This window comes from Panthera onca, chromosome A1 (assembly GCF_046562875.1).
Source record: "Panthera onca isolate mPanOnc1 chromosome A1, mPanOnc1 haplotype 2, whole genome shotgun sequence".
NCBI lineage: Eukaryota > Metazoa > Chordata > Mammalia > Carnivora > Felidae > Panthera > Panthera onca.
The window spans coordinates 92,009,878-92,031,410 of record NC_138339.1 but is presented as its reverse complement, the minus strand read 5'-3'; the positions used below and the strand labels follow the sequence as shown (position 1 = coordinate 92,031,410).

Genomic DNA, 21,533 nt, shown 5'->3' with positions numbered 1-21,533 from the left:
CCATTCTCCAATCCTGAAAATAAATATGAATAGTTTGGGGAAATATTCAGTGTATCCTTAGAATTAAATCGAGCAAATTAACCCTGATAGAGAGATGAATTGGTATCACTTACAAGATCTAGAAACCTTCCCTGCAGCAACAACTGCCAATTAACACTGTCTCATTTCATCTTAATTCATTAAAATTCTAACTGACAGAGATGTTTTAGTTTCTAAATAGTTCGCCTTTGATGAATGCGATGAGAAGCAAATTAGAGTTAATAGCTAAAGCTCGTTACATTAAGCAAAGTATAATAAATGTAAATGATGATCTCTTCCTAATCTCATTCAGGGGTTTCTAAAATTAGGATGACTAAAGGGACTTATACCTTTGATATACCATTATTATACCTGATGCAAAATCATGAAATATAAAACATTCAGCAAATTATACTAATTTCCATGCTAATTTTGGACAACAGATACAACGAATATGATTTTAAATGAAACAAGAAATAATGACTAATTCAGTCAAATATCTATCAGTGATAACTTACACATCATTCCCTCTAAGCACGGCACCAGGCTAGGTTCTGTGGGAATTGGAAAGTAGTTGGAGAACATGCAACCACTCCCCATTGCTTTCTCTTTCTATCATCTACTCCTGATGAACTCCTTCTCTGCCCTTGTTCCCACAGCTCCTTACAGACCTGAATGGGGTTGCCTAGAAATTGTCTATTTATGTGCCTTTCACCCTCTCACCCAGTCAAACTGCCAGTTCTACAGATGTAGACCCTGTCCTGCACTGTTCGTTGTATCTCTGTGAATGCCACACATTATCTGGGAGACCACTGGTACCCCAAAATGTTTCTTGATAAAATGTCTAACAAAGGATTAGAAATAGTGGCCCAGACAATTCAAGCAAATTGTTTCAGATGTGTAATGTATCTTTTGGTACACTACAATGTACCAAAATGTATTTATTTTTAGGATCTGGGTTTCTACAGTGCTTAAAGCAATATGATCATAAATTACCCTCTCAAGACTGAACAAGAACAACATACCAGAATAGAAAACCTCTATTTTGCCTTTTCTTTTTAACTTCTTTTTTCTAAACAATGTCTCCTCTTAGTATCAGTGTTGGTTATGCTCTCATTTTAAGTTTACTGTAAAGTTAGGCCTAAAATTCCTTAGGCAGGTGATGACTTTCTCTGAAAAAGACATCCTTTTTGGTTTCTGGTTAACTGTGAAAGTTTGAGAGTAGAGACAGTTCTTAACTGTGTTCAAAGAATCTAGATAATATGAGTAGTTTATGACATCAAATAATAGGATAAAATCAGAATCTGATAATCTTTAAAAATAGTTGTGTGCCATAAAATATAACAACCTCCCTAATATTTGAAAATAAACTCTCCAGAGGAGGAAAAGAAGGAAGGAGAGAAGAGGGGGAAGGAGGAGGGGAAGAAAGGAGGAAGGGAGGAAAGACAGGAAGGGAGAAAGCAGGGAGGAGAGGAAGGAGGGGGTTGCCATTTATTCCTTATCTGATGGAATATTTAACTTTTTTATAGTCTTACTGAAAATTTCACATAGTCTTGATTTGTATTGGACTAACATGAAAAACATTTTCATTACATCTTGAAAGAAGCACAGAAATCACTGTGCTATTTATTTTATTGTTAGCTCAATGTAAGGCAATTGCAGCATCTGGCTACTTGGGAACATGCCTACTATGTCTCACCTTGCATCACATTGACTACATTTTTTTTTAAAGATGAGAATATGTCAATGGCTAATAAGAAATTAAATCTTCATGTTGGAGAATGAATTGCCTTATTTTATAAAGTCAGATATAACAAGTTATTCTTTTATTTACTTACAGGGAAGAAACTGAGTATTGATGTCTGAAGACCACATAAGGGAAATATAATTTGATCTTGAAGGAAAGGTTTAATTAAGATTAAAGACAGAAAGGGGATGGTAATGTATTTCCAAAAAGGAAACCAGAATGAGTCACAACTTTGAAGAGAAACGTTCATGGTATGATGGTGTATTCAGGAACATGAATAGCCAGCCTGTCTGGAGCATAGAGTGCAAAGGCGGGTGCTGGGGCCCTAAATCTGAAGATGTAGACAGGGGACAGATTATGATGAACTGTGAGTGCCAGTAGAGAGAAATGGCCTTCATCTTTTGGCACTAAAGACTTGGAGCTGGGTGGGAGGGTATCCTCTGTTCCCTTGTACTTCAGATAGACCTAGTGAAGCCAAATTTGGGATGGAATTCAGAAATGAATGAAGGCAAGCAGAGTAGAGAGACCCACACAGGATTTCATGCTAATAGGTACAACCTCTATTTTAATTATCAGGTAAGAGGCACTAAGCATTTTGTCATTTTAATGTTGAACTATCCATCGTGAGTAAAATCAAACCCATCTCTTGCTGCTTTAAGATGTTAATAGAAGAAAGTTTTCATAGTCAATGACGTTGAGAACTACGAAGAATCATTTTATATGCCTGTAAGGATATGCAGGCACTATTGTTCTTGGCTTCTTACTTCTTCCAAGTATTTAAACAATAAAAAATACTTAATACATGTGAAAGGTGAATCGAATGGAGACACATCAACGTTTGAACCTGCTAGCTATTTGATCATCAGGCCAGATTTACAACCATCAACAAAGAAAATTATAATTAAGAATATCGGACTCTGAAATAAACAGTAGTTACACTTTTATCCAGAGGTTAACATTACGTGGAATAAACTGGAACTGCATTTGCTGAAGTGAAAAACCATACACAGTTTTTTAAAAATTTTTTTTTAATGTTTATTTATTTTTGAGAGAGAGAGACAGAGTGCAAGCAGGGGAGGAGCAGAGAGAGAGGGAGACACAGAATCTGAAGCAGGCTCCAGGCTCTGAGCCATCAGCACAGAGCCCGATGTGGGGCTGGAGACCACAAATCATGGGATCATGGCCTAAGTGAAGTTGGATGCTTAACTGAGTGAGAAACCTGGGCACCCCTCTCCATACCCAATTTTTGATACAGAGTGACCTTTTATTATTGGTCCATTTTTTAATTTTTTAAGCTAAAAAACTACCTTAAATCTATTATTTGTAAAAATACAAATGTTACATTAAAGGGGTTACGTACTTTAATACAGTAGGCAAAAAAGTAAGACATTTCTGTGTAGGTACATATCTAATATCATGGAGACTCAGATAACATATGCAAATTACATGGAAGCATTTATATATTAGTATAATGCAGGAGTTCTTTTAGCGGTGAAGGCTATTTGCTCTGTGATTAACACTGCAAGCAATCTAAACGGAAACAGACCTCAATTTGAATAAATCATGTTTAATTAAAGACTAGATACAAATGTTCACAGAATATAATGTAATGAAATGAAAATTAAACATCTTTGTAATAAATCATATACATTTCTCTTTGTCATAGATCAAGACATTATCATTTCCAGAAAAAAAAAAATCCTCATCTATTCCAAATGTAGTGAAATATACTACACTCTTTTATAACTAAGAAAAATTTGACATAGCAGTCCCATACAAAATAGGAATTTCCATATTTGGCCATATTTATAGTTCATTTATAATATTAATAGCTATCATTTTCTGAGGTTTTTATTTCTATGACTGCTTCATGGGAACTGTTTTAAAAAAATAGCCTCATTCAGAATTGGATTTTATAATAAGACACCCAGCTGAGTTCTGATCCCTCATCCTGAAAGCCTAAAACTGCTGCCTACCATCTCCTCTGGCTGAGGACAATAAGAGCTGAACATGGATTTCCAGACGTAAACTCGTGATGCTATTGTGTGTGTATGCTGGAATTAAAAAGCAAGGTAAAGGAAGAAAGGAGAAGAAGACATGAGGGAATAGATAACTGGTCACAATAGAAAGCATTTCTTTGAACACAAAGAAGTACTCTAGAAGGATTCCCAGGCCCTTTGCTCTAATTACACAAATTCATTCCTAAGATACACCTAACTGACTCTATCATCATGTTGCACTTAGCCCATTTTCATGCAGGCATGTAAAGGTGTGTTGGTAGACAAGCCACTTTGGCTTAGGTTTTTGCTAATAGAAAAAATGCCAACCTATACACACTTTGGAGATTTCACTGTGAGAATCTTCTTCCAGTAACTGACAAATGCATATATTCATAAGATCAGTCTGAGTACTCATGACCTTACACACATCTGCATCCTGAGAAGTATTCAGTTACTCCTAGCCTTTTTCTCTGGATGTTTTTCAGACCCATCATTGTGCAAACTATAGTCCCAAAACCCATGATATTGACTTTGGAGTGGTAGGTAAGTTATCAAAGAATTTTTGAGAATCAAGATTTTATTTGTTAGTTCATTTATTTGAGACTTCAAAAAACAATGGCTTCTCTGGGCATAATTTCTTGTCACAGAAACCATGTTGCTTCTTTTCAGGTAATTATATTTAAATATTCAGTAATTCTATTCTTCATAATAGACTCAACCAGCTGGCCAAAAATGAAATGGAGATTTCTGGAGTCTAGTTCCCTTGAACTTCCTCTGGAGACTTTTAAAATTACTTGATTAACCAACTAATTAATTAATTAGTTCCAAATTTTCTCACATTTTTAATACATAGATTAAGAGAGATAACAGGTAGCACTCCAGGGCCATCAGTGTTCCAGTTCATCCTTGAGTTTACCCAGAATCCTCAGGTAGATGCCATCTGGCCCCAGTAGTGCCGCTGCATTTACTTGCCAACATGGCTTAGAATGTTGTGAATACTGACCACCATTTAGATCAGGACAACCAATCCTTCTCAGGATGAGATCCATCTAACCTCTTGAATGGAGACAAAGATAACTTAATTCAATCATTAAATTATCTCCTTTTCATCTCTATGTATATCCAGACCCATGATCGTCAAAAAGGAACAATTAAATTTCAGGCTGAGCATCCTTGTTTTCATATATTAAAAGGGCACCATGATAAAGCCCTTATTTTTTTCTTTGCAGAGACAGAAAGCCCTTGGGCTGTCTCTTCTCCTGCAATGTTGTTACTGACTGTTAATTAGCCAGCAGAGCCTATTTTCAAGAGCCTGCTATTTTTGATCCTAACAACCCCTCTTCCCTGGGCCCCCCATTAGCTATCAAATAATTTTCGTACCTCTTATGAGTGGCTGACTTTTAAAATTTGACCTTTATTTGTTTTTCTTATCTAAAGCTTATGGCTTTGCAATTTCTCTTTTAAGTCTAAATAAATTACGATGAAAATCTAGAAATTCCGTTCTCCCACTCAGATATTGAATTAAATTATCATGATCAGAATTATCTACAAAATTTCCCACTCCTTTCTGGGACTAGATCTGTATATTTTTATGTGCTTGAGCTCCCCTTGGATTTTGCCTTCTGCTATTTCAATAGTAATTCATTTTAAAGTAGCAAGTTAAAAACTGAATTCTTTAATCAGAACATATCACAAATCTTTTTATAATAACATATTTATAACTTTCACTTACCAAGACAAGAGTATAAAAAAAACAACAACAAGCAAACCCAAATCATACTCAAATCATACTCAAGACATACTTATCCCTCACCACTTACTAACAAAGATCAGCCTACTTCTAGAGGGGTTCTATTAAGGAAAATGAAGTTACCAGTGCTTGTTTTAAAAGCTAGAACTTCTATTTTATTTTTTAAACATTTTTTTTTAATTTGAGAGAAAGAGAGGAGGGAGAGAGAGAGAGAGAGAGAGAGAGAGAGAGAACCAGCCAGCAGGGGAGAGGGGCAGTGTGAGAGAGATAGAATCTCAAGCAGGCTCCACACTCAGTGCAGAGCCCGATAAGGGACTCTGCCCCACCATCCTGGGATCATGATGTGAACTGAAATCAAAAGTTGGATGCTCAACCAACTGAGCCAGGCAGGTGTCCCAAAAGCTAGGACTTTTAAAACATAACAATGCAAAGGCCCTACACCAGAGATTCTGATTTAAGTGGACTTGGGTGAAATGAAGTGAATAATATTGTTTGTACAGGAGTCCAGATGAGTCAAAAGGTAGCTAGAGTTAACAAACATCAGGTAGAACCTCTGCCCATTCATCTATACATCCTTAGTTCTTTGCTATGTGCTAAGAATGCAAAGATTAATATATTGTGGCCCATTACTTTCTCAGGGCTCTTACAGTACAGTACTTACTCAAAGAAATAACGAGTTATGGTGCAAAGTGACAAACATTCTAACAAGAGAATGAATGCACAGTTTCTCAAAAAAAACCTTCAAATATCAATAACTAAACCAGTCTAGCAGACTACAGAATGTTGAGTTTTAGAAGAGGAGTCTAGCTGACTGGAGAGAATGCTTCTGGGTTATCTACTCTGTAAAGTCATTTTTCTAAATTAATACACATCTCATTATTCTAAAGATCTGAGATTGACTGGTCATGGTCTAGTTCTTTGCTCCTAGTATAGAGTCATATATTTCCTAGTTTTTTTTTTACTTTTATTATAGTATGTTATCATATATATACACATATATATTTCATATTTATAATGTTTTATCCAGAATTAACCACTCTGTTTTGTCACCTGCATTTCAAATTTGTTCACTTGCAGCTCTCTCTAGTTTTAGTCATCAACACTGATGATCAGCTATGTTGGATTTTTTCTAGAGTGAGTAATCAAACACTCATTACTAGCTAAGATGAGATTTATGTTGGAAGCATAGCTATGACTCATATGCTTACTTAACCACTCATTCACTCACTCACTTACTCATTAAAATTTTGATGGGCACCTTCCACGAATCAAGCCCTAAAATATGTAATTTGGATACATCAGTGAATGGGGGTCAGTTCCTACTCTAAGAGATCTCACCTTCTGTAATTCTATTTGGAAGAGAGGTAATAAAATAGTGAAATACATGTCCTATGCCACTTCACACAAAAAGTACTGAGATCATAGAACAGGCAGTGGCTCTTCCTGGAGGAAATATGGAAAATTACTTACAGAAGGTAAGATTTGGTTAGTGCTTAAAGGATTGGCAGGAATTTTTTAGTAGGAAGGAATATAAGAACACAATGTTTTCAGAAAGAACTGAGCACTTTTAAATGTCTAGATATGCACAGGAACGATATGTGTGGGGCTCCTAGGGGGGGAAGTTACTAGGTAGTATGGGCCAGATTTTTATGGCCCTATAAATCAGGTTAAGGAGTCTGAACTTTATAGTCCTTGGATACTGGGGAGTTAATAGAGTATTGAAGAATGTGAAAGGGGGCATGGGATCTTTATTTTAGAAAGCTCATTCACATACTCTAGAATTTCATTACTGGGAACATTTTGGAAAAATAATTCAAAATGTCAGAAGGGAATTTTATGCTGACTCCATATTACTCAGACCACATAACATGCTGGCTACAGCCATGCATGTTTAAACATTTAGTTTGGTTTGAAACTAAACACACAGATTTCCTAATATTTAGGGTTGCCAGACTTGGCTGCAAACATACAAGATGCCTATGTAATATCTGGCTCATGCTTAAAAAAAAGTTTATCTGAAATTCAAATGTAGCATCCTGTATTTTATCTGGGAATCCTACTTAAATTGCCAAATAGAATGTGATTTCTCCATATTTTCTTTCTTTCCTTTTATAGAAGCACTTTAATTTTCAGCATATGGTGATGCTTTCCATTTTGTACATTCAGCAGACCTCAAGGAAAACTACCTGCAGTGGAAAATTATTATTGACAAATGAGTCTTCCTCAGGCTTTTGCTATCGCTAAAATACATTGCTTGCTTTCTGCAAACTGTTTCATAATCTTTAGAGTTTAGAGTTACCTCTATGTAAGCTTCAGTACTACATATACAGACAAATAGCACTTCAGGGTGACAGTAATAAGTATTTCCACTTATTTGTATATTGCTTACTATGTGCCAAATATTTGTTGAAGCATTTTATGTATAACATGACACCCTGTGAGCTAGTAACCATGAACATAATGAGGAAATGGAGACATTAAAAATGTAAATAACTTGCCCAGGGTCACACAGGTGGTAAAACTGAGATTAAAACCCAGAAAGTGTGTCTCAAGAATCCATGTTATTCACCAACATGCTTCAGCTCCACTAGCAAATATGAGTATTCATATTTCTATTCATATTCAAATCTTCTATTTCTAATCTATTCTATTTCTAATAGAATTTCTAAATGTTTGTAATGTCCTAGTAATATTAGCATCAGTGCTCTAGGTCAAAGAATCCAACCCTAAAGTCTCAGTTAGAAATACATTTTCCTGCCAATTCCTTTATTTCTCTTAGTAATTTTTCTCAAAATCTTAAGTGATTTGGGTTTAATGGACGTTTGTTCTAATTTTATTCCTGTTTACTGAAAAATTGATTTCTTTGGATCCTACATTCTTTTATACATGCCTTTTAACTTTACATTCATATGAAGGAAATGTATATGCTTTAGCCTTTTCTTTATAGAGCGCATCGATATATTTTCTACCTGTACAATTATTTTTTTTTTCAGGGGTGATAATACACATTTCTTTAAAATCTTTATTTGAAAGAATGCATACATACAGAAAAGCACACAAAACAAATAAATAAACAAATAAATAAATAAATAAATAAAGTTAATAAAGCTAAATGAATTATTGTTATGAGACAACCTGTGTAACAAGCACAAAGGCCGAGCACAAAAACACTGCTAGTACTCTAAAAGTCTTCACAGGGCCCTTCCAGATTTCCTCCAGCCTCACAAAGGTAATTGATCTCCTGCTTATTAAGGCAATCATAGACTCACTCTTTGTGCGGCTTATAATTTTACTACTTAACTATGCATTCCTATAAGACGACCATTTATTCCTGTCTATATTTGAACTTTATAGTAAAAAAAAATCTTTCAGTGTGTGTTCTTCTGTTTGTGGTTTCATTCACAATGTTGTTGCAGGTGACTGCAGTGAATTTATTTTCATTGCTTTATAATATTTCACAGTGAAATGTATCACAAGCACTTTCCCTTTCTACTGCCAATGGCATTTATGCTGTAGCTGGGAATAAAAGCATCAGGGAACATTCTTGTACATGTCTCTGGATGCATAAGTATACTGAATTTTGGGGGAAGGGTATACCTAGTAGAGAAATGACAGAGTCATTTGGTTTTTAAATGCCAATCTGGTTTTTAAAATGGTTGCACTCCTATCAGCAATTTAATCCATAACATTTATGGCGATAAAAACTGTATGAAACTTGCAGGTAACCACTTATTCCACTTCACATACAAGTTATAAGTAGAAAGGCTTAACACCAATATATCCCTGTAAAAAATATTTTTAACAAGAGAGGCTTTTAAGGGAACAAATTAGAACTCTCAATTCACTGGGTTGAATTATTTTTCCCTTCAACGACTGCAACTTGTTTAGAAAAGTTAAGACAGTAACTTAGGCTAAAAATAATGAACCACTGAAGGCATGTCAACCACTGAAGGCATGTCAACAATGCCACACTGAAATAACTGGTACTGCTATGCAGTTAAATTTTGTATATATAGAAAAATAATTTCACTTAATTCTAGAATTAATTTCTTTTTTTTTTTTAATGTTTATTTTTGAGACAGAGAGAGACAGAGCATGAATGGGGGAGGGGCAGAGAGAGAGGGAGACACAGAATCGGAAGCAGGCTCCAGGCTCTGAGCCATCAGCCCAGAGCCTGACGCGGGGCTCGAACTCAGGGACCGCGAGATCGTGACCTGAGCTGAAGTCGGATGCTCAACCGACTGAGCCGCCCAGGCGCCCCTAGAATTAATTTCTTAAAAATAACTCTATAAATCAACTCTCACCTACAGATACATGTAGACCAGATAATAAAATAAGAATACTTCCTGCTCCTACATTTTAACATCTTTGAAATTTTATGTTATAGGTGTAATTAAAAATCTGTTAAAAGTGATGAATTCTGTTATACTTCTAAAACTACTGTGAGGATTACATGAGGTAACTTGTGGGGGAAAAATCTTAAATTTTTAATTTAAAATAAATTTTAAATAAATTTAAGGACTGTAAAAAGAATTATCTACATTTTTATAATATGGACTAATCTGTATATGCATTCTTCTATAGAATGTTTCTTGGTCATGTTGCTGAATGAAAATGTACGAACATCTAAAAAATGTATTTTCAACATTTATTTATTTTTGTGAGGAAGAAAGAGACAGGTGTGAGCAGATGAGGGTCAAAGAGAGAGGGAAACACAGAATCCAAAGCAGGTTCCAGGTTCTGAGTGGTCAGCATGGAGTCCGACACGGGGCTCGAACTCTCAAACTGTGAGATCATGACCTGAGCTGAAGTCCGACGCTTAACTGACTGAGCCACCCAGGCGCCCCTAGGTACATTTTTTAAAATGTTGATTTATTTTTGAGAGACAGAGAAACAGAGCATGAGTGGGGAAGGGGCAGAGAGAAAGGGAGACACAGAATGTGAAGCAGGCTCCAGGCTCTGAGCTGTCAGCACAGAGCCCAACATGGGGCTTGAACTCATGAACCATGAGATCATGACCTGGGCTGAAGTCAGACCCTTAACGGACTGAGCCACCCAGTTGCCCCCATTTTTAATGAGAATTCTGTACACAGATATTTCTACTTCTGGGATTATCATCAGAGTAAATAAAAGGGTAGGATTTTATAAATAAATAAATTTCATAAATATTCTACAGAAGAGCAGCCCTGCCTTGGAGAGGCATGAAAGACAGTATTTATCCACATAATTGCAAAGCCCATGGAAATTTTGATCCACTGAATGGGATAATTCAACAGATACTGTTAATATTAATTATTTGTAACATGGAGACATTCACTATTTTTTTAAATAAGAACATTAGCTCTATACATTTTGGCTGACAGATCACTAAGAACTAGAGCTGATAGATTTAAATTATGGCCAGTAAATATAGCAAACGCTCTTTTTGAAATTTCATTTCAGTTCTCAACAAGGTGAAAGAATTGAGTGGCTGTATTTCCAAGTCCATAATCTCACCTACATAATTCTACGAGGTTTCCTGGATTCCTGGCAGACCTGGAGGCAAGAGAACATCTGCCACACTCAAGACCACCATTGAAAAATCTGCTTCCAGCCACCAACTCACTACTACATGCCAGAAAAGCAATGCCTATGAGCCATTACTTTTGATATTTTATTTTTTCTCCCATATTCATTGTTAAGTATGCCAATTTGGCATCTTTTTATTTTATTTTTTCCATTACCAGTGATAACTTTGGGATTCAAGAGAACTTGAGTTTCTGGCCAAGACATAGTCTGGATATGCCCTTCTGCCTGAAACAACCAAAAAAGTAAAACAGACAAAACATATGAGACAACAGTTTTGAAGACACCAGACATTAGGAAAGAAGCGACAATCATAAACCAGGTGGGTCCTACAGTTGTTCAGGTTTACTGCCTTGAGAAAGATTCCACACCATGGCATAGAAAGGACAGTCCAGGTACATCCTTGCCAAACCTCTGAGATAAAAAGAAGGAGCTGGGAGGAAGGAAACAGAGAGAACTCACAGGGATCTGCAGAGTACCCGCTCAGGAATTCAGCAGACTGTGGATCACCTCATGCAAGTAAAAAAAAAAAAAACACTAAGGAAAGAACCATCTGGATGCACCAGAGGGTGTAACACTTGGAGCTCATATCAAGTTAGGAAAAGTGCCTGATCCCTCAGTAAAAAATAAACTAATTCACAGGGTGTTGGGCACAGGACCCAGAAGAAACTTTCCTCGGTGGTGGGAAATAATTAGCCTAGACTAAAAACCTCACTGGTCCTGTCTAACAAACCTTGTGAGCAAGACCCAGAAAGACCAAACTGTTTTCAAGTAACTTGTCTTTATAAGAGAACAAAGCTCAAGAAATTATGAAGGAATACAGAGTATCTAATACCCAACAAGGTAAAATTCATGTCTGATATACATTCCAGATTAATAGGCATGCATAAAAGCAGGAAACACAGATTTAGAATTAGCAGAAAATGCCATTAAAACAGCTATTATGACTGTATTCCATATATTGAAAATGTTAGAGACATGGAAAATACAAAAAGAGACCCAAGCTGAACTTCTAGAGATGAAAACCACAATGTGTGAGAGGAAAACTATACTAGGAGGAAATAAAGCAGCTTAGACATTGTAGCAGAAAAGATGAGTGAATGTTAAGACAAAAACCACACAGCATAAAACATACAGAGAGAAGAAAAAAACTGGACATCAGTACGTATCTATATATGCAGCCTAAAAGAGATGTGAATGAAGTCTGTGGAGTGGGAGGGAAAGAAAATATTTGGATAACAGCCCTACGTTTTCCAAATATGATAAAACTATACCCACAGATCCAGGCAGCTCCACAAATCCCAAGGATCAGGAGCATGAAGAAACATCACAAAGACACATCACTATTACAGATGTAAAAAAATAATTCTGTAGAGAAATTTAGTTTTTTCAATAGACGATACTGGAACAACAACAAACCAGGAATTTAGATCCACTTCTCAGGCCATATACAAACATTAATCAAAAATGGACTATAGACCTTAAAGTAAAATCTGGAACTAAAAAACATATATATACACACACGTGTATATGTGTATATGTGTATATGTGTATATACATATATACATATACATGAAAATCTTTGGGGATTCAGTTTAGGCAAATATCTCCTAGATATCAACATCAAAAGCATGAGTCATAAAAATTGATAAATTGTACTTTAAAATTATAAACTCTTGCTCTTCAAAGTTAATTTTAAGAGAATAAAAAGTAAGCCAGAGATCAAAAAAATATACTTCCAAATCAAATATCTGATATTTGCAATATCTAAAGATTTCTCAAAAGTCAATAATAAAACAAGTGACTCAAAAAAAAGTAAATAAAACCCTAGTAAAAAGATTTGAACATTCTTTTCACAAAGGGTATATACCTAAGAATGGAGAACAAACATAAGAAAATGTGTTCAACAGCATTTATTATTAGATAAGTTTAAATTAAACTAAAAAGATATTACCACATAACCATTACAATGGCTTAAATTAAATAGACTCACCATACCAAGTGTTGGGGAGGATGTGGAAGAATTGAACTCAGACCAGTGTAAAATAATACAATCAGTTTGGAAAATAGTTTAAGAGTTTCTCAAATACTTAAACATATATCTGTCATATGATCCAGCCACTCCACTCCTCGGTATTTATCCAAGAGAAATGACAACTTGTGTCCATTCAAAGGGTTGTATGAATGTACATAGCACCTTTATTTGTACTAGCCCAAAACTGGAAACAACCCAAATGCCCATAAATTAGAGAATGGATAAATAAATTGTGAGATATTTGTACAAATTTAGTACCACTCAGAAATGAAAGAGAATGATCTATTGGGGTGCCTGGGTAGCTCAGTCAGATAAGCATCTGACTCTTGATTTTGGCTCAGGTCATGATCTCATGGTGGTGAGATGGAAACCCATGTTGGGTTCCATGCTAAGCATGGACTTGTTTGGGATTTTCTTTTCCTCTCTCTACCCCTCCCCACTTGTTCTCTCTCTCATTCTGTTTCAAAATAAATAAATAATCTTTAAAAAAACTAAAGAGAATGAACTATTGATACAAGCAATAACATGGAGGGACTTCAAAATAATTATGTGGAGTGAAACAAACCAGACAAAGACCAAGGATTTTCTGTTTCAATTTATATAAATTTCTATAAATGCAAACTTATTTATAGATAAAAAGCAGATCAGTAGTTGTATAACTAAAAGGGACAGATGAGAGGGACTACAATGGGGTAGAAGGAAACTTCTGAGGGTGATGAAAATGTTCAGTACCTTAATTAACATGATAGTTTCATAGGTGCATATATATGTCACAATGTACCATTTTGTGCATTTAAAAATGTTTTTAACATTTCTTTATTTTTGAGAGAGACAGAGTGCGAGTGGGGGAGGGAGAGAGAGAAAAGGAGACACAGAATCTGAAGCAGGCATCAGGCTCTGTGAGTGTCAGCACAGAGCCCCAGGTAGGGCTCAAACTCACGAACTGTGAGATCATGACCTGAGCGGAAGTCAGACGCTTAACCGACTGAGCCCCCAAGGCACCCCAAAATATGTGTATTTTATCGTATGGTAGTTATATCTCAACAAAGATATTAAATAAATTCATCATGTCAAGGTTCTTTTCATAACTCACTTATTTATCAACTGTGAACTTAGAACTACACACACACACACACACACACACACACAATCTAACACACATACACTGCATCACAGTAACCAGCCCACAAAATTAATGAGGGACATCAGCCTTCTCATCAAATTCACATCAAAAAGGTTTTTTTTTAATACTTCTACCTCAAAGTGAGAACTATGTAGCCCAAATGAAATGAGGCAGGCCTTATTGAAAAGACGGAGTAGTTTAATAAAACATACTAATAGAAGGAGCTGTATTCATAAAAATGACAAAAATACTAATTTTTTCACAGCAGTTTACCTCCTGCTTTGCAGGTTATTTTCATCACTCAAGGAAGGCTTTGCAGGAAGTCTTAAATGAAGATGAATGAGAAAAAAGTCATATAACTGCAAGATTTTCTACTGCTCATATATTTTTGGTTTGAGATTGCATTTACTTCTGATATGGTTCACTGTAAGAAATCAGAAGATTATTAAACTATAACTGGGGTTACCCGTGCCTCTCCTAATAGTTCTTATTTCCCAGAAATTTTTCTGAGGTAAGTTCATAAAATATATTGATGTGTATGTTTCCTGCACTCTTATGATCTATTTAAGAGATTGTAATTTTCATGTAGGAACTATGAAATAATTTTCTCTAGTTCTCTTTGCTCCTATATGAGAGGTAGGACTTTAAAAACAAATATATGTGTGTATGTATGTGTGTATATATATATATATATATATATATATAATATTATAAATATATTTGAGAGATTTATTATTAATTTCTCTTAATATGTACTAAGATGGAAATCTCAATTCAATTAATTACTAATCATGCAATTTTACATTGTAAAAGTAAGGCTTCAGGGCAACAATTTCCATCATCTCCAATGAACCTGATTAAAATAACTGGCCATTTCTATAACAAGTGCTCTAACAAACGGTCCTGTTCTGTCAGAGAGGAACGGGTCTGATTAGAAACTGCATTGCTGTGTTATGCTGTTATAAGATTAATGCAGAAAGAAAGTTTAGTTCCTTTTAATAAAATCCAATGACTTGTGAATTGGACTAAATATCAGTAAATAGTAAGCATAACAGTAACTCCACTTAATTTGGTTGTTTAATTTGGCCCTGAGTATAATTGTTTGAGTTTATGCAGCAACTTACTTCCCTACACTCATTAAATCTCCTTCTCCTGTGTTTCTAAAGGATAAAGGAAGGCTTATGTAGGTTCAGTTAAAAGGGTGATAGAGTTTCCTCAAAAGTGATATTAATATTTTCCCAGAGTAGAATCCATCCACAAGATACTGCAATATTTAAAACATTTTGTTACATCATGCACAGGTAGAGAACAACTAAGATCTATGATGATCTACTTTAGTGAATATACAAATACAGTTTTGAAATATGTAGAGCTTTTTATAGGTACTGCCTCTAAACTATAATAAATTCCTATGTTAAATTGTCTATGTGAAAGCAGTGGAGGGGCAGAGAGACAGGGAGATATAGAATCTGAAGTTATAGTAATTCCACATAGTTAAATACGATTGGCACCTTATTTTTACCTACTTGCTATGTATATATCATATATGCATGTATAAACTTATATACATAAATTATGTGGATGTACAATTTTTTAGTCCAGGGCTACTGTATTCATTATCAATAGACAACTCATTATACAAGTGAGAAAATATCTCTAAAAGCTACCTCCTCTTACTTATTCTCCATGCCCTCCTCAAATGTGTTAGTTATATCATTTATTTTAGTTCTTTTTTTTTAAGTTTACTTATTTAGTTTTGAGACAGAGACAACGTGAGCAGAGGAGGAGCAGAGAGAGAGAGGGAGAGAGAGAATCCCAAGCAGCCTCCAGAGAGCCTGATGCGGGCTCAAACTCACAAAACCATGAGATCATGGCCTGAGCCGAAACCAAGAGTTGGATGGTTAACTGACTGAACCACACAGGTGCCCCTATTTTAGTTCTTCTATTGGTTACCTATTCAACCTTAACCAATATATTTAAACCTGCCATTTGTTCATAAGCTTTAGACATTAAAACTTTGTATTACCCTTCAAGCCTCCTGTCTGCCTTTACAGTCCTACAATTTTTTTCACTATAACATTTTTCTTGTTTTTTTTCAACACATTCTGTTCTATTGTGGTAAATATGTCAGTCAGAGGAAGCTACAATTTTGCTTCTTTAAGGGTAACATGTTACCTCTCTTAGGGGTTTGGGGGTTTTCTCTACAATCATATTTCACTAGAATTTGTCTGGATGCATGTTGCTTTTTATTCATTGTGTTGGTACTCATCAATTTATTGCAATATGAGGAGTCATTTGTTATTGCCTCCAATTTCTTCATTTTCTCTAGAACTAAAAAATTAGTCCTATGCTAAATTTCTTAATTGATTCTCCATGTTTGTTAAACATATATCTCATGTTTTCATTTGTTTATATTTTAATCTAAATTTTGAAAGATTTCTCTGATTTTATTCTCCTGCTACAATAAAAAAATCTTTCCAATCATATTTCCCATATCCAGGAACTCTTCTTCAAAGTGACATAGTCTTATTTTATGAAAATAAATTTTCTTTGCTTTTAATTAAGAGGTTTTAAAGTTTTAAAAAGTTTTTTAATGTTTTTTTTTCTTGAGAGAGAGAGAGAGAGAGAGAGAGAGAGAGAGAGAGAGAATGAGCAGGGAAGGGGCAGAGAGAGAGGGAGACACAGAATGTGAAGCAGGCTCCAGGCTCTGAGCTGTCAGCACAGAGTCCAACGTGAGGCTTAAATCCATGAACCATGAGATCATGATCTGAGCTGAAGTCAGATGCTTAACCAACTGAGCCATCCACACGCCCATACTTGAAATGTTTTTAAAAGGTCTTTCTGTCTCATGAATCATACTTGTGTCTTCCTGTATCAGTTATTCTAGGTATTAATTTTGGGTCTCCTGTTTTGTGTTGTTTACTTCAAATGACTACTGGTCTTTGATTATCTACTTACATGAATGAAAAGGCTATAGTGATTAATATACTTAACAGGTATAGTTTCTTCAGTTTATTCATAAGTTTATTTTCACTAATAGTCTTCTCTCCTGCATGCAAGGACTGACTTTAAGCTCCAAGTATGTGGAACGTAGGCAGGGAGCAGGTAGCAAGGATAACTCTATTTGCAAAATGAGAAGGGTTTTATTAAGTGATGCCTACTTCCAAATTAGCCCTCCCGCACTTCTTAAAAAAATAACTCTTCACATTTTTAGACAGCAGTCTATCAGCTGTAGCCTTGGAAATCATGTTTTGTACACTGGGGGTATAAAAAAGTGAAGAGGTGAGAAACTGGAGTCACTGTTGTAAAGAAAGTTCTGAATTAACTAACTTGATTTCTGTCCACTCATTTCTCTGTACCAGGTGACTCCAGCTGACTCCTACCCTGGACCTTTCCACTAGAACAGCCTTTACCTCAATTTCAGACTTTTCCAGGTCAGGGATGTAGGTTCTTTGTCCCCTTCTCTGTCAACACAATTTCTTCCTATATTCCTTCATCTAGGAGTGTCAAAAAATCACTGGGGTGCCAACAGCCTTTTCTCAAGATTTTTAGACTATTAAAAATGATTCCTTTTTCTTTAATTTTTGCTGTCACTTCAATAAGATTTGAAAATAAAACTATGGTAAATATGTATATTCAGTTTGCTATCTTGAAAGGCTAAATTTAAATTACATACACACACATGTTAATTAGTTAGTTAGAAACATAGAAAGAAAACATAGAAACATAGAAACAAAAAGGAGACAATCCATCCATTAGGGTATCCTTTTTCCCAATTTAACTAAAATGTTTATTGTTTACTCCAAGGTTGGTAATGAAGAAGCTTTTTAAGCATTTTGAAACCAACCTTCTACCGTCATCCCTTGACTTAAAGATGGCCCTCTGGGGAGGGTGGCAGCCCCAAACAGAAAATAATTTCTTCTGACTGCTCAGTAAAGTTACAGAAGAGCATATTCCCTGAGAGAGCAATAAACTCAGTCCCAGAGATTGTTTAGGAAATCTTCAGGAGAAGTTATTCTTTTTTAAAATCTAGCATCCACTAGACAAAACCTTTCTTCAACATATATTCATTTGAGACACCAGACCAGAGTACCATCGACACATGTCATACAGACAGAAAGAGAAAAGAAGTTAAACACACTTGGGCTTTCCCCTCCAAGTATCATCATTATCAAGCATTTTATGCCAGAAGTTAACCAGATCCATAATTTTTAATGTAATTCTTCTCAGCAGAAAAAAGAACAGGTACTTAATAAAGTTCTGAGAATATTTTCTTCGCCAGTCTGATTCTATTAAAAAGCTAAGGAGTATTTGACAAGAATCTCTATATAACCCTTTGGTTCTTTCTTTAAAACAAAGTGGAGGATTTACTCATGTTACTAATTCTTAAACAGTTTTATATACACCCCGGATGTGAAACAATTTGCCTTGCAAATAATACTCAAACTACTAGGAAGAATCAAGTTAAAGAAAGGAGTTGGAGGTAATGGGGGTTGAGATCTCAGAACTTCTTCAATTAAAAGAAAAAGATACACATACCTGTGCACACACATACACAGGTTCTGGCATCATTTACTCACACTCTATTTTCATGAATGTTAAAATTCTCTAAATTCAACATAATTTGTAAAATTACGAAGTCTGGTTCTATGTTTTTTTCCAAGTCAGTTTCTCTAGCCCTTTGCATTCCGCCCACATAGTATAACTCAGTGTTCCTGACCAGGGCAGAGGTGCCAATCTGCATGATCTCTTTAAGGAAAACTGTAAAGAGAATGATATAGAAGAAGGTGATGAGTATTTTTTAATTCTTGTGAATTCTTGTTAGCAAATTTGCTTTTTCTTTGTAATTACTTCCTAAAGAGATGTGTCACGAATGAAAAATAATAGATAACAGAAAGCTAAGTGCATAACTTACAAAATGCATAAATATTCGAAGAAGTAATTGGAATAAAACAATACTTCAGCCTTAAAGCATGGCATATTTTGGTCACAAATAAAAGTAGATGCTTCTGAAATTTTCTAGACCATGAGAGCTAGAATATATTACTGAACAAAGAAGTGTTTCTCTAATGAAACAGCATGCTGCATATAATGAAAGCATTAAAATAGTATACAGACAAAAGCGTTAGGCACAACAAGCTTCATTATGTACGATGCAAAATAAAAGAAGAATATATTTGTAAAACCAGATGTCCTACTAAGTAAGAGCAAAAATAAATTGAAATCTGACTGGTTTATAAGTCTATCAATTATATTGGACAGAGTCAAGTAACATTTCAGCATTCTCATTTTCCTACTTTCATCTAAGAATTCACAAAAAAAGGTAACCTTAAGGGTTTTACCAATTTACTTCTTAATTCTGAAAGTGAACACTGCTCTGATATTTTAAAGAATATTATCTGCACTGAAGGAAATTAAAGTGAATACTGGGAAAATAATTTATCCAATTCCCCTAGCAAAACATGCAAAAATTCAGCTGCACTCATACATATCTAAATATGTCAGCTTTCTCTCAGAGACATGCCCTGAATTATGCTACAAAATAGAATACCTGAGAGATGAAAGAGCATTCAGAACATCAAAACAGAAAAACATCGATTACTAAAACATAATTCTAAAGTGCTTCTAGCATATACAAAATACATTTATATTCCATAGTTATGTAGTGCATAGTACTGCCTTATTATAAAGTAAGCTTTGCATCTATTTGCTATTTATCCCTCAATTACATGGTAAAATTGAATAAAAATAGAAGAATACATAAATATAAAAATATTTGGTTTTATGTCCTGAAACTTTTATCCTCAGATGTGTAGAAAACCATTACTTTGAAAAAAATGTATTTTTGTGATAAATTCTCCATTTTCTGTAACAAGTTGTTTACCTTAATTTTTGAAACCTTCAGGTCAAGTAATTCATCCTGTCATTCTGTGCTTGTGCATTTCAGTTTCATTCTTAGTATAGAAGGTATTGATCTAATAATCATAATCTATTCCCCCAAATATCTACAGTCATTTTATATCCCCTCCAACTCATTTATTACAAAATGCATAGAAATTTCCCCTGTGGTGCCTATAACAAAAGAACAAACAGAACAATAAAAAGAAACAATGTACACTTTTATTATATTTTAATGACATCCCCCTTGCCTGTACATGCCCAACCAAGTGGAAACATTTTAGCCATGGGCATCTCCAGAGATCCACTTTATGCCACTCTGCAATACAAATTAATGGGTAGAAACTTCCATTAACAGAAAAAGTTAAAAGGCAACTAGCTATCTGTTATAAATAAACAGTGCATTTATGACTTAGCTCATACTAAATCACTATATGAAAGCCAGGGTACAGACATTGGCACAAGTGTTTCTCCTAGGGTGCACAAATTTCTCTCATTGAGGTTTCATATTGTCTCAATAATCATAAGTAGACAGCAAATTTGTAGGTAGGAAACAGTGTCTTTTGGGTTAGCTAGAAGCAGAAGAAATGAGTGAACATAAATGTAAGACATTCATTTGTTGATTACTCTTACAAATTCAAGTTTACACGAGCTCATATGTTTAAGTACATTTTTTCTTTCAAAAATGTTAAATATTCTCTAGTCTTTCTAACCATGGTCTCAAAATTCTCAATCATATGTTTCTATCAGTAAAATTTTAATTGTGGTATGTACTCGCAATAAATGTCTGGTTAAGTATTTGTAGGTTATATACAAGTATTACTAAATGAACATATTGTGTACATTTTAAAATGCATATAGAAAATGTAAATTTTAAAAATAATGAGAAAATGTTGCAATAAACATTTTTAAAGCATCTTCCTTATTGTGATGGCTTCATATTATCATTAATATCCTGAAACATTGTACTCACTCTGGGTGAGTTCATAAACATAATGGTGGAAGTAAAAATATAGTATATATCATGTTGATAATTTCAATTTAGGAGGCTAACCTCCTGTTAGATGTGATCAATTTAACACTGCTTTATCTCATGTTTTGTGCTTAGCTCATATTAGGAGAAGAATTGCTGGCTGCCATTTTCCTCTCTTCTTGCATTATCAGTATTTTCTTCAATCTGACATTTCTCTGCATATTTTTTTTTTCAGGCCAGTGTGATTTGGTGAGAGTTAATCAACGTGGATGGAACTAGACGGTATTATGCTAAGTCAGTCAGAGAAAGGCAGGTATCATATAATTTTACTCATATGTGGAATTTGAGAAACACAACAGATGATCGTAAGGGAAGGGAAGGAAAAATAAGATAAAAACAGAGAGGCAAACCATAAGAGACCGTT

The 21,533-nt window shown here is 34.8% G+C and overlaps 1 protein-coding gene across 2 annotated transcripts in view; it reads right to left on the bottom strand.

Annotated features, from left to right (window-relative positions):
• The window catches only part of EDIL3 (EGF like and discoidin domains 3), a 423,610-nt gene that overhangs the window by 181,569 nt on the left and 220,508 nt on the right, over positions 1-21,533 (bottom strand). The window lies entirely within an intron of this gene.